This window comes from Galeopterus variegatus, unplaced genomic scaffold (assembly GCF_000696425.1).
Source record: "Galeopterus variegatus unplaced genomic scaffold, G_variegatus-3.0.2 Scaffold12566, whole genome shotgun sequence".
Taxonomy (NCBI): domain Eukaryota; kingdom Metazoa; phylum Chordata; class Mammalia; order Dermoptera; family Cynocephalidae; genus Galeopterus; species Galeopterus variegatus.
The window spans coordinates 26,940-33,332 of record NW_007738677.1 but is presented as its reverse complement, the minus strand read 5'-3'; the positions used below and the strand labels follow the sequence as shown (position 1 = coordinate 33,332).

At 35.3% G+C, this 6,393-nt stretch overlaps 1 pseudogene; it reads right to left on the bottom strand.

Moving 5' to 3' along the window:
* The window catches only part of LOC103581209, a 5,839-nt pseudogene extending 5,251 nt beyond the window's left edge, over positions 1–588 (bottom strand).
* Between the last annotated feature and the right edge of the window lie 5,805 nt (positions 589–6,393).

Sequence of the window (6,393 nt, the reverse complement as noted above, 5' to 3'; positions counted from 1 at the left end):
TTGCTTTCTTTTTATTTCTAATCAGGAGTAATCTTTTCCCTCTCTGTTGCTGCTAAAGATATTATTCCAATTTCACCCAGTATCAAGTCAATAGTGGACAAGGCAGCACTTTTTAAGACTGAACTCATCACTAGTTAGCCTTTCCTCCCAATGCCACAGCTGTTTCTGCCCAAGTCTGATTTCTTTGATCTTCTCAATGTTTGATCCTGGAACCTAGTGTCGGTTGGACCTCAGTTTTACTTCTCCAATCAGTAGTAGTAGAGCATCTATTTCCAGGCACCACAAAAATGCATGAGAGTAGAGAGTTCTTTCTACTTTTAGCCACACAGTCACTGCTCTTTTCTCTGCAAAATGGAAGTGGGAAGCCACGAGAGAATTTTTAGGTCAAATACATTACTGCTGTATTTTAGAATTTTCCAGACTCCAATCTCCCTCCCCTGCCACCAACATTACCAATAGCTCATCTATCTCAGTCTTCTTTAGAAGGCTTTCTTTTTTACCTTTGCCTGAATAAACTGTCAATGCTGGATGGTCACGTATAAAGAGCTCCTCTCTCTGAAAATCAGTTCGTCTGGGTTTTTCTTGCATCCTTCACTCTTTAGTAGTTTCATAGCTGAATACGAGTTATAATATCTCAGGTTTTTTTGGCATTACCATGGGAACAAATATCTTCCACATCATTTCACATCCCAGCCAGAAATTTGGTTATTATGTTTCAATTGCAGCCAAATTGCTAAGAAAATAATAGTTTCACTATTTTGTCTGTGACTGAGGTGGTCTTTCTCATAATTATCTCCTGATGGGCAAAAGGACTGTAATAACATAGTTATGTTTGAAATGATGTTTCTGCTGTTGATGGGACTGGCTCCATTTTAAGAAAACCCCTCCATTTCATAAAAACTCAGGTGGGAAAAATCCGGGTGGGAAAATGTGGGAGGGGCTGGAAGGAGCCATGCTAACCACAAAATTAGCTTATGTACTGTTGGCTTGCTTGCATTGGCTAATAACTCCTAGCGCGGTGATCGGGTGACTGAGTTGCCACGCTTGCAGCTTTAAAAACCGAAAGTAAAAACGGCTCCAGCCGCACTCTGAATTGGCTAGTGTGGTCCTGGCTGCTGGCAATAAAGTTTTATTTTTTTCCATATCGGTCTCCAAGGCTGATTTCTCCCAATGCCTATAACATGTTTAAAACTCTGTGGTCTCTCAGATTTCAGTTTTCTATAATGAGCCTAGGCATTGTTACTGTATAAATAGAATACAGACAGAACACACTATCTGGGTTCTGTGTGACTCACAAAATGTACAAAATCTCCAACCCCATTACTTCAAAAGTAAACAAGCAGAATTAAATAATAAATGAAAAAATAAACAAGAGCTGAGCCTAGAGCTGCTGCAGGGGGAGAAGTAAGGGAGACAGCAACTGGAATACCAGGAATTTGGGCTTTGGGGGCATAGAGTAAAGCCAGAGAAGTAGACCACTAAGTCCAGAGCAGTAGGAAACAGAGCAGCAGTGAACAAGAGTTGCAGGGAGCCAGCCTGGAGATGCAGAAGCAGAGAAGACACGGATGCCCTGCAACTGATTCCCATAGGAACTTTGTTTCAGGCATATCAATCCTTGAAAGAACAAGAAAGCAGAAACATAGCAGAAGAGCAAGCTAAACAAATGCTGTGTGAAGCCTCTTTTATAAGGGCCTTAATCACATTAACAAAGGAGAAGCTCTCAGTGCCTAATTACCTCTCAAAGGCCTCACATCTTCATAGGCAACACCTGAATTTTGAAGGGTACACATTAAAGTCATAGTACTCACTCCCTAACAACACTTAGATGCAAATATCTAAAAGATCCAAAAGTTTTCCAAGTAACTTAATTGTAACTCAGAACAAATCTCAAGAATATTTAAAGGAACACAAAAATATCCACCATCCAACAAGGTAAATCCACAGTCTGGCATTCAATTAAAAAATACCAGATATACAAGTACAAAGAAGCAAAAATATGTTACCCATAGAATCCAGAATATATAAAGAACTGTTACAATCCACCAACAAGAAGGCAAATAACCCAATTAAAATAAAGCAAAGGATATTAATATCATTACTAGACATTTCTCCAAAGAAGATATATATAAAGGTCCAATAAAAACAGAAAAATTGCTCAACATTTTTGGGTAGATGCAAATCAAATCCACAATGGGATACCACATCCACTAGCATGGTTATGATTCAAAATAAAATTAAAAATAAATAAAATAACAAGTATTGGTGAAGATGTAGAAAAATGGAAACCCTCATATATTGCTGGTGGAAATGTAAAATGGTACAAACATTTTGAAAACTTTTGCAGTTTCTCAAAAAGTGAAATATAGTATCATCATATGACTCAGCAATTCCACTCCCAGGTATATAGACAAGAGAAATGATAACATTTATTTACACAAACACTTGTATATGAATGCTCATAGAACCATTATTCATAATAACAAAAAAAAGATCAAAATGTGGTAGATCTATACTGAATATTATTTTGTAATAAAAAGGAATGCTGATGCTACAACATGAATTCACTTTGATAACATTATGTTAAATGAAAGAAGCCAAAAGTAAAAGTCCACATATTTTGTTATTCCATTATATCAGATGTCGAGGATAGGCACATCCACAGAGACAAGACAGTAGTGGTTAACAGGGTCTGGAAGGAGGAAGGAATTGAGGTTGACTGCTAGCAAGTATGGTGTTTCTTTAGAGGATGATGAAAATATTCTGGAATTAGTGGTGATAGTTGTACAATCTAATAAGTATATTACGAACTACTGAATTTTACACTTTTAAATGGTGAATTGTATGAAATGTGAATTACATCTTAAATAAAATTAATGAAATTAATTATAATAATTATTATAATTATAACTAATAATAATTTTAATTATAACTAATAATAATTATAATTAATAATTATATAATTATCAATTTTAAATGCAACTTGGTATTTCTTTATCTCCACTATAGCACTACCAAAATATATATGCACAACTCATAATGATAAGTCAATAAATTAAAAAAAAAGAAATAACATAGATAACAAAAATAGTAGAAAAGATTATTAAAACAGTTGCTATAACTAAATTTCCTATGTTCAAGAAGGTAGAGGAAAAATTGAACACGTTAGCTAGAGAAGTGAAAGATATATTTAAAAAAGAAAGAAATAGAACTTCTAAAGATGAAATCTACAATGTCTGAAATGCAAGATGCACTGGATGGGATAGACACTACAGAAGAAAACAGAGAAGTGAACATGACAACATAGTAATACATGTATCCAAAATGAAACACAGGGAGGAAAAAGAACTAAGCCAGTATCATTGAGCCATGAAACAACAGTGACTGGCTGTATATGTGAAATTTGAGTCCAAAAAGGAAGGAATGGAAATAAAAAATATTGATATATACAAAGAAATAATGGCTGAAATTTTTCCAAATTTGAAGAGAGCTATAAACCACACTTTCAAAAATATCGACAAGCCCCAAGCATAAAAAACATAAAGAAAATTACACATCAAAATCAACATGCTTAATATCAGTGATAATGAGAAAATTGTAAGAGCAGACAGGAAAAAAATGACATTACATTCAGAATAACAGCAAATTTTTCATCAGAAACAATGCAAGACAAAAGATAAGGGAGAAATGTCTTCATAATACTGAAGAAAAAACCTATACCCAATGAAAATATCGTTCAAAAATAACAGTAAAATAAAAACTGAAGGAATTCATCCTTAGCAGACCTGCTATAAAAAATGTTCAAAAGAAGTCCTTCAGGCAGAAGAAAAATGATACCAGATGGAAATCCAAATCTATACAAAGGAATAAAGAGCACCAGAAATGGTTAATATGTGAATAAATATAAAAGATATTTAATGTTATTTTTGATCCCTTGAAAAGATAATTGGCCACTTAAAACAAAAAATAATAGCAATTGTATTGTGTGTTATATAATACATACATACATAACACACATAAAATATGTACTATAACATATGTGAAAGTAAAATGCATGACAACAATAGCACAAAGATTGGAGGGGGAAATATGGAAATGTACTCTTGTAAGAATCTCATATAATTGGTGAAATATTAAGTATTACTTGAAGTATTACTTGAAATACTAAGTATTACTTTAACTCTTTGCAAGTTAAAGATGCATAATGTAAACTCTAAAATAATCACTAATTATCAAGCCAAAGAATTACACCTAATAAGTAAACAAAGGAAATAAAATGGAATAAAAATTCTCAATTTAGAAGAAGGTAGAAAGGAGGAACAATGAATAACTGAGATGAATAGACAATATATAGCTAAATTGTAGATTTAAACACAATCATACCAGCAATCAATAAAGTGTCAATGGTCTATGTACCATAAGAAATAAAAAGGCAGAGATTTTCAGACTGAATAAAAAAGCAATCCACCTTCATGCTTCCTAAAAAAAAAAAAAAAAAAAAAAAAAAAAAAAACCCATTTTACATATCATTATACAAATAGGTTAAAAGTGATGTATGAGAAAATATATAGCATGCTAACACTAGTCACAAGAAAGCTGGCGTGGCTATATTACCATCAGACAAAGCACATTTCAGAGGCAAGACTTACCACATTTAAAGAACATAACATAATGATAAAAGAGTCAATTTCTCAAGAAAACAATAACACTAAATATTTATGCATCTGATAACAGAGCTTCAAAATATATGAAGCCAAAACTGATTAAACTAAGAGGAAATAAGTAAATATACAGTTACAACTGGAGAGTTTAGCATACTTTTCTCCATAATTGATAGAACAGGTAGACAGAAAATCATTAAGGGCACAGAAGACTTGAAGAACACTAAAACTAACTTGACTTAATATTTATATACAACAAAAAAAGAATACACACACTCAAAGAGTGCATGGAACATTTACCAAGAAAGGGTATACTATGGGCCAATAAATAAGTCTCAATAACTATATTGTATTTGCACATTTTTAAAAAATGTATTTATTTTTATTTTTTAATTTAATTAATTAATTTATTATTACTTTTTTTTTACATTCTCAGAAGTTGTTGCAGAGGAGTTGGGGGGGATGGCGGAGGGGAAGGGAGAGGGAGATGGTGAGAGGGGGGGACATAGTAAAGGCTCATGGCACACCCCTTATTCTGGCAGGGGAGTCCAGGGAATTTTGGTGGTGGCTCGGTGGTCATCATGGGTTTCAGTGTGGTGGTCAGGGGGGATGACTTAAGCCCTCAGCCTTCCCCCCACCCCAGCATGGAATCACAGGGGATTTCCAGTCCTTCTCGGTTTTATAGGTGTTCTTGGTGTTGTTAGACCTTTAATTGTTAATATCAGAAATTTGTCTCTGATCTGTGGGTTTTTTGTTTTTTTCTTTCAGTTCTGCTCTGTATTTTTGCTGTTCCCACCAATTAAAGTCTGCACTGGAACTAATTTGCTGTACTTCGCTTACTTCTAAAATGGGGAACTTCTTGTGTCCTGTGCTTGAGCTAAATTATTGCCTTGGAAGGCTTTTTGTGCAACTCAGGTTTTAATTGTTCACCTCGTAAGCACTTCCAGGTATTGTAAGGTCCAGTACACCTGAGTAGTGTGTAAACTGGTCTGGTCCTGAGTCTTTTCAGCAAACTGCACCCCTTCAGTACTATGTTCCCAACCAGTGTCCACTGAATGGGCCTGTGCTGATTGCAGGGCAGATCAGCTGTGCATGCTGTGCCCCAGTGTTTCCCTGGTGGGCCCGTCTCCCCCACCACTTGCACTTCAAATACTTCCCATGGATTAGGCCATGTGCTGGTCACATGCAATGACTCACCAGCCTCTGACTGGCTCCTTTTTTTCAGTTATCTTTGGGCCCTTGCTCTTATATGGGTCCACAGGACCCCTGCAAGTGGTCTTGCTAGCCTGGGGGCCACCAAGGCCCTCTTCTCCTCTGCAGCCTCCAAGCAACTTTATACAAAGGGCACAGCTGTGTCTTTTGCCAGCTCTTGCTTTGTGTGCTCACCAGCTCCATCCTTAAATTAGCTGGGACTTGAAATTGTTAACAGAGTGAAAAGACAACTTACAGAATAGGAGAAAATGTTTACAAACTATGCATCTGACAAGGGATTAATATCCAGAATACACAGGGAACTCAAGCAACTTAACAGTAAAAAAAAAAGTAGCCTAATTTAAAAATGGACAAAAGAGCTGAATAGGTATTTCTCAAAGGAAGATATACAAATGGTCAATAGTTACATGAAGAAATGCTCGACATCATTAAGTATTAGGGAAATGCATATCAAAACCACGCTGAAGTATCATTTCATGCCACTTAGACTGGCCATTATCAAAAAGACAGAGAATAACAAATG